Genomic DNA, 8,595 nt, shown 5'->3' on the forward strand with positions numbered 1-8,595 from the left:
TATTAATTAAGATAAATTAGTGTCTAAATTATTAAATAAGTTTAAATCAAGGTTCAAATTATAAATAATTAATTTGATAAATGATTTAAATAATTATTTAATTAATTAAATCAATAGAAAATAATACATGCCTTGATTTTAAGGTCAACGGGCTTATAATTAAATTAGAAATTTCATGGGCCTAAAGCCCATGATAATTTCGACCTAGGGCTGATTATTGACTATTATTTTATTAATTTTTTAATTAAATAAGTGATCTAATTGAACCTGTAAAAGAAACGCTAAGTGAGAGATGAAAACACAAGTTTATGAGAAGATGAGAAGATCTAGTAGGTTTTAGATTCACTCTAAAGCATAAGTCATTTTCTAAGCCGCAATATTTTTTTCTCTTCTTCTCTCTGTATCTATCTCATGTGTTGAGAGTTGTCCACCCTAGTCTAGGTGATTATAAGGATACTTTGGAAGGCCGTGAAGAAAATTGAAGAACGGTTCAATTTCTTGGTAATACTCTGCGATAGAAAGGATACAAGTGTAACATACTCCTAATTCAGGACCGTTGCACTGTGTACTTTGAATTGTTACAGACTTGCTAATCAAGTCATTTGCCTTAAAATGTGTAACTATGGTTAATGTCAAGGGTTAGGGTTAAAAAATTTGGTCAAACGAACCATTGACTTTTATTTAAAAAGGTTCATACATTCGTGGGATCCCAAAATATTACAACCAAATTCTTAAAGAAGTGTAGGTATATCAAAAATTACAGGGACCATAGGGTCGACCAACGTAATAGTATGTTGCTGATTTAGGCCTAAGCCTTTCGACCAGCGTGCAGCGCGCTTTTGCCGTCCTTGACAAATAAGTCAATCCTTAATCCAGGTATTCAAACTTCAATATAGAAACAGATATGAATATACATATCCCAACAAAACGAGTACGCATGCATGTTAATCACATAACACCATCGAGTAACTGTACTCCCAGTACTAGTCATACCTATTTAACGGAGCCTCAGGCCCTAACCATAGAATCCATGCAACAAACATGAAACACTTAAGCAAGTATAGAATATTCAAGTAGGATCAATAAACATGTGAAACAATAGCTTAAACATAAACGTTCTCAAGGGCCCAAGACCTAATCATAATTACTGATAACAGTCGGGTCAAGCCCTGTTCACATATAACACGTATTGGGTGCAGTTTTTTTTTTTTTACATCAAGTCCGAGTATAGTGCAAAATAAGGACGACCCTCGAGCACGATCCTGGTTCTGAGCCCCTAGCGATAACCTAGTCACAACCATAATATAGGATTCCATCAATAACGAACAATTAAAGGCTTCCTGACTGAGTCCTAGTGTAACGCCCTACTACCTTAGAGCCGTTACATAGTGAGTTTAAAACAAAAATCGTGCTTTTGACTGACTCTAAGTGGTTTCTAAAACCAAAAGTGTGAATAAATCAGAATTTAAGGCTGTACTCTTTGGAAATGTTTAGTTTCATTGAAAGCGTTAAGTATAAAACATCTGGGATCCCAAAATAAGGTTTACAAAATATTTACAACTCAAAAATAGATTTACACTTGATCAACTATCAAAAGAATGGTTTAATACAGCCATATACAAAATGCCCCCAACCAAAGCAGTCGGGCAGGCCGAACATGTACGCGCCGCCCCCACGCTCTCCATACTCATGGCCGGTTGACAGACTCCTTGCTTTTTCCTGCCACACGGAGCACCCGTGAGCCGAAGCCCAGCAAGAAAACCCAAATAGTACATAACATATGCAAATAATATAGCTGGCATAATTTACTGATAAATAGGAAAACCATCAGATTAAACAAGCACGGCCATGCCGCCCCAGAGGCCTTACCAAAGCTTGGGGTCTCGGTCCTCACCGTAGGATAACTCATGTATCCCTTGGGTCCCACCCTGGCTATAGCATCCCATGTGCTGAGTGTTACTTCCGGCCCCAAGGCCGTACCCGGCCTTCGCCGCTCTTGGCCTTAGCCGTTTATTTCATTACAATCGCAGGTATAATACAGTTCAAGATAATCATTCAAGCATATAATAATTCATCTAAAGTTAAACAATTGCACATAACACAATCTAGGGCCATGCCCTGCAATCACACAGTGGGCCCATGCCCTATTCTCGGGTGTTACGGTTTTCTTACCTGTATCCCGAGCTTTCCTGATGCACCAAGGTCACAAGCACGGTCCTCTAGCACGAGCCTTTCTGAATCCTAGTCACAACACACATAAAACACTTTTAACACTAACCAAACCCAAAACCACTTCCCGGGACCAATCCCGTACTCCCGGGACCTCTAAATCCATAAAACAAAACATCGGAACCATCCCCCGTGTCCCCGGGAAAAAGCCCTAAAAACCGAACTTTTGGGCTGCCAAAATGGCCTAGGGCCGCGGCACTCCCATCAAGGGCCGCGGCGCCCAGCGGCTTGGCCCCCATCCTGAAGCATTCTCGCGCCGCGGCGCCCAAGAACAGGGCCGCGGCGCTCCATCGCGAACCCAGAATTTCTGGGTTTTTCCCTGCGTTTTTCCCGAGCTTCAACCTCTCCAAATCACCCCAGACAATTACCTAAACCCCAAAATCAAATCAAAACCTCACATGAACCATCTAACAACCTATAGATACTAGAATCAAGAGCAAAACACCATCACACCCAAAAATCCACCCCCTTGATTCTAAATTCAGCAACCTAAACCAAAACTTAAAAAAAAATGCTTACTTATGCTTTAAATTCCTCAAATCAAAACAGAAACCAAACTTAAATGTGTAAAAGATCCTTACCACAAATGGAGAATCCACCTAAGGCTTCCTTGATCTCCTCCTAGACTCCCACTTCAGCCCCTTCTCTTCTTCTTCTTGCCCTAACCCTTCTTTCTTCTTCTTTTTCTTCTCTTCCAATTTTATCAAAACACCCAAATACCCAATGCCCAAACTGTGCCCCCCTATAACCCAGCTGAAAGTTGTCTATTACCCTTGCTAAAAGACCATTTTACCCCTTCTTAATAATCCTTCCTAACTAAACCTTCAAGGGCACTCTTGTCCTTACACTTCTATTTCAATTCTATCACTTTCTATCTTAAAACTTGTTACTCAAAGCAGTTACAAACGGTTACCCAGGTTACTCAATTGCCAATATCTAACCACTCATTCTCAACTCAACTTATAAGATTCCCAAAGTACCCCTAGGCTCCTCCCGAGCCGGGTACAAAATCCCGTTGTGACTTTTAGACTAAATAGCTCACTAGGACCGTCTCGATGCGTGCATCCTGATAAAAACACCACACTCACATGGCACAAATCACATAATACACTTATCACAGTTATGCCCTAAGATGGCCAAATTACAATTATGCTCTTTCTAAGACAATCAGGTCTACATGCATACTAGTTCACATAGTCATGCATCTCAAATATCAAATAGTCATATAACGTACATTAAATCATAATCATGCGTAAAACTCATTAAAGACACACACAGAATCCCATTATGCCCTCCAAGCACACTACTCAAGGCCCTTAAGCCTTAATAGCGAATTTGGGTCGTTACACCTAGCCTCCGGGGACTTGAATTACACTAAACCGAGTAGTGGAATCGATCCCGAGCCCTAAGGAAAAGGTTCCCGTCATTAAAAACTCCCTAAGGCCAAAACTGCCCAGGCGGGCCGCGACCTGACCTTGAGGGTTGAGGCATGCCCCCACTTATCAGAGAGCCTCCTCCTCTGTCAAAGGGACGCGGGCCGCGACTTGCCCTTGAGGGTCGCGGTGCGCCTCCGAGACAGAGACCTCCCAGGGCCCTGGGTTCAGCTAAGTCGCGACCCTTTAAGAACAGTGCCGAGACTTGGCCTTGTGAACCTAGATTTTTTTCTCAACTTCCAACAGCCAAATTCAATGCAAAATAACCCAATTTTACCCCAAAACCATAATTCAATTACCACAACAGTTCTAACGTCTTCCCAATAATAAAACCCAACAAAATTCTAGTCTTAAAACTCATCAAAGCACCAATTCCAATTCTTGAGCTAAAAGGTTCAAAACACTTTAAAACATCCAAACCAACACATAATTTCAATGGAAAAACATGATCTAGAGCTTACCTCAGCTGGAAGTTAATCTCTCAAGCTACAACAAAACTAATCCCCCAAGTTTAGACCTTCGATCTTCAAGCTTCAGCTAGAAATTCTCCTTTAATTCACAAGGAATTCTCTAGGAAAGTTGAGAGAAAAACAGCAAGAGGGAAAGAGACAGGAGAGAGTCGGTTTCTAAGAAGTGAGCTGCTTGAGGTGTTTACGTGTTCTGTTTTTGTTTCCTAAGGCTTAAGTAATTTAAGCTAATCCCGAGGCTCGGGGTACCAAAAACGTCCCCGATGGCAACATGGCCAAATTCCCTAGTATTTCCTCCTAAACTCCCTAACTCCGAATATATCTCCAATTATTCATTTCCATAACGATAACCCAATTAAATTTCGAATACCTAAAATACCCCTTGACTCGCCTCGAGTCGAGTATTGAGTCCCGTTGTGACTTCCCCGCTAACTTGCTCCCAGAGATTGTCTTGTGCCGAGTAATTCAAATTAACCCACATAATAATGTGGTCCCACACATATATCACATATAGGCATACACATTTATATATATATATACAATTATGCCCATAACGAGCCAAATTATGAAAGTTTCCATTTTAATAAGAAACAAGTCTACATGCATATTTAATACCCCTAAACATGCACCACTAGTTATATTATCACATAACTCACATAATCACAATCAAATATATCAAATAAACATATAATTTCATATATTTTCATCCTGACCCCTAATCAAGGCCCTAAGCCTTATTAGGTAATTTTGGGACGTTACAACAAGGGTTAGAGAAACTGAAGGAAAGACTCAATCATTCCGCTACGTATAATGTAAGTGTTCTTATCATTATTTCTGTTTGAATTCAATTTCTGAAACATGTTCTAAGTTATCTTATATTAATATGTTTAATATATGATTTACATGAAAATAAACAAGATCCTGTATAAGTTTCCCAACAGTTTGAGCTCTAGTTCCTGTAATTCCCTCGGCTATGGCAGTCGAGCAGCTGTCGATGTACACTCCACCCCCAAAGCTCTCCAACTCATGGCTGATCCAGCTTTCCTTTGCCTTTACCTGCACCATGTAGCACCCATGAGCCAAGGCTCAACAAGAAAACTATAATCAACAAGCATAGACAACAGCAAGAGTATATAATATTCTTTGATCAATTCAGTTCAATTAATCATCATAACACAAGTATTAATCTAGGCAACAATAAACGTATACTTTCAAGCATATAACTCAATCTGTAACACAAATATTTAGGTGTCGGCGCCCTTAGGCTGAACCATCTGGTTATTTAGCTGATCCCGACTCGCTTAGGCCAAGCTGCGTTCAGTACGCTTATCATCAGCCTCGACTCCCTTAGGCCATACTTTCACATTACACATACCAGATAAATAACTCACATAACACATATGTTCAGTTACAGGGAATCTCAGTCCCATTCACAATCACTTGGGTGCATTTTTCTTACCTCAAGTCTCGAGCGAAGGATAAAGAGCGGTCTCGAGCACGATCCTCAGTCCTGAGCCTTAACAGTAATCCTACTCACAAGCAATAATAGATAACTATCGAATTCTAATCCAATTAAATGTTTTGGAAACAAATACTAGCTTTCGGGACGTTGAATTATACTAAACCGGGTAGTAGAATTCGTGCCGAGAGCTTAGGTTTAAATCCCTGAGCCTCCCCGAGCCTAAAAACAAACCTAGGCTATGGTTGCCTAGGTGGGCTGCGACTTGGTTCTAAGGGTTGCGGTGCACCTCAAGTCAGAGGCACAACCTCTTGCTTCTTAGGGGAGGCGGGCCACGACTTGCCCCTTAGAGTCGCGACACACCCATAAGTTAGCAACCCTCCCAGGGCTTTCTGGGGAATGCAGGGCGCGATGCCCATGAACTGGGTCGCGGCACACCCTCGTGAACCCCAAAATCCTTGGGTTTCTCCAAGGTTTTCCCAACTCAAATCAACAAATAACCCTTGAAACTTTCAGCCAAAACCCAGAATCGAGTTTAGGACTCTTAACCACAAAGCTTAAGCATAAAAACACTCAAAATCCTACTGAATTTACCATCCCAAATCAATAATCAGTCATCACTCAAAACCCTAGAAAAATTCATCCTAATATCCTGAATTCTTAGTAGAAACCAGACAGAATCCTTACCTCAGTTAGAAGCTTTAATCCTCAGAGTTTACTTAGTTGTTCATAGCTTAATTTCCCCAATCCTCAAGCTTGATTCCCTGGCTTTTTTCTTCAAAACTTCAAATTCTTCTTAGGCTCTAGAGAGGGAGAGCAAGATCGTGTATGAGAGAGAGAGAGAGAGAGAAAGAGAGAGAGCTAAGGTTGTTCCACTATATTCTGGTAATTCCCTTGAGTTCAATTAACCTTATCCCTTAACCAAAAGACCAAATTGCCCTTGATACTAACCCAGCCCTCTAATTGCTTCTAAGGGTAAAACGATCATTTGCCCCGTTTCCCGCTAATTCCTCGAATCGTCCTACAAATTCCTAATTAATCCTAACATGCCCAACTAATCACCAAATACTTACCTGTTACTCGATAAATCCCAAATATACATTAAACTTCCCAAAATACCCCTAAGCTCACCCTGAGCCGGGTATTAAACCCCGCTGTGACTATTCCGCTAATTCGCTCACTAGGATCACCTCGAGCCATATACTATAAATATATCCACATAATAATGTGGTCTCAATCAATTAACACATATATATCACATTTATGCCCTTAACGGGCCAAAATTATAGATATGCCCCTATAAACAAGAACGGGCCCACGTGCATATTTAATACTCATAAACATGCATCTAAATATATTCATATCATCATATATATATATATATATATCATGCATGCCACATAGTCATGCATTTAATCAATAAAGCACACATATATCCAATTATGCCCTCCCAGCACGCTAATCAAGACACTAAACCCTATTAGCATTTTTGGGTCGTTACAAAAAAAGTACCAGAGTTGATTGAATTAATGTAGAGATTGGAAAGGGTTAATATTTAGAGGATGCGAGTTTGGTTGGGAGATAGCAACGAAATTTTTTCAATGTCGTCCGTTTAAAGACTCACTATGAATGAGGTAGAACTATGACTTTCTTTGGATTGTATAAAATGTTTATGAAGTTTTGCAAAAATGAAGACCCTATTAAGTGTTGTCTCCAGGATGGTGCGTAGTGAGATGATTGACCACATTTTCCTTCATTGTAGCTTATCTTTGGATTTATGGAACAAAGTATTGAAAGAGTTTGTGTTGAATTGGTGTATACCACACCATTTCTTAAACTCTTCATTTAGGGAGGAAAAGAAGACAATTGTTGTGGAAGGAAGATATTGGGGAGTTCTTATGTGACAAAATTAAACATTGGCTAGCTATTGTTGGATTTTATGTCCTTATAAAACCATGGAGGACATGTAACACAATTTTATATTGTTCATAAAAGAAGTAGAAATCATTTAGTTTGATAACTATGTTCCTTGCTTATTTTATTAAATGATTATTGGAATAATACAAACATTTATAAAATCCTGAACATATAAATAGTTACAATTATAGTGATTAGGTCACAGTGGATTATAATTGTTATTATATGTTCAAAAGAACAAGTCTTAAGATTAAGTCAGTGCATTGGATTTTCACTGATCTGGTAATCTACGTCATGATCTAGTTACACATTCGGGGTGTGAAGTTTTATCCAATGCATTGATCAAGTACATAAGATCAGATGTATATGAGTTCATTGGACTAGGACTGATATTTGTTATCGGTATATAAATAAATGTCGTTATTATCAAATCTAATAAATGTCACAACGTTGACCATAAGTAAAGTTGATCTTAATTCTAAGTGATAATATTATGCTAATTATGTTATTTATATCTTTTGACTTGTTCGTGACCAACTTACCCTACGGTCTAGTCTATACTTACATCTTGAAGATTTAGTAGTGTAATTAAGTAGGAGTATTAATCATTGTTGACTGTGTTTTTAGCCAACGACGTGAGAACGTCAAAAACGATAAACCTTCAAGAGAATTTAAACGACATAGACAGTTTAATCAAGAAAAATAAATAACACAGGAGATTTTATAGTGGTTCAGCCCCAATCAGTCGGTAATAGCCTAATCCACTTAGAGTTGTGATTATAGATCTGTACTCAAGATCAGATGGACTGAGCCAACTGAGTTTCTTCAGTACAAATTGCAAAATTGCAAAAATACAAGAATTCTTTCAAATATCAGCACTTTCTCTCTCTAGAATACTCAGACCCAAATTTTCTCTCTCTAGAATACTCAGACCCAAATTTTCCCAAAAGTCTAGAAAGAAGAAGAAGAAGAAGCCCCTTCTCTAATCCCATAAGCCCTCTATTTATAGGCTTAGGGTCATACATCTGATATCCCCTAGAATCGGGATATTTTATTATATTTATTACATTTAAATTACAAAAAACATTCA

Source organism: Humulus lupulus, chromosome 4 (assembly GCF_963169125.1).
Source record: "Humulus lupulus chromosome 4, drHumLupu1.1, whole genome shotgun sequence".
NCBI classification, from domain to species: Eukaryota; Viridiplantae; Streptophyta; class Magnoliopsida; order Rosales; family Cannabaceae; genus Humulus; species Humulus lupulus.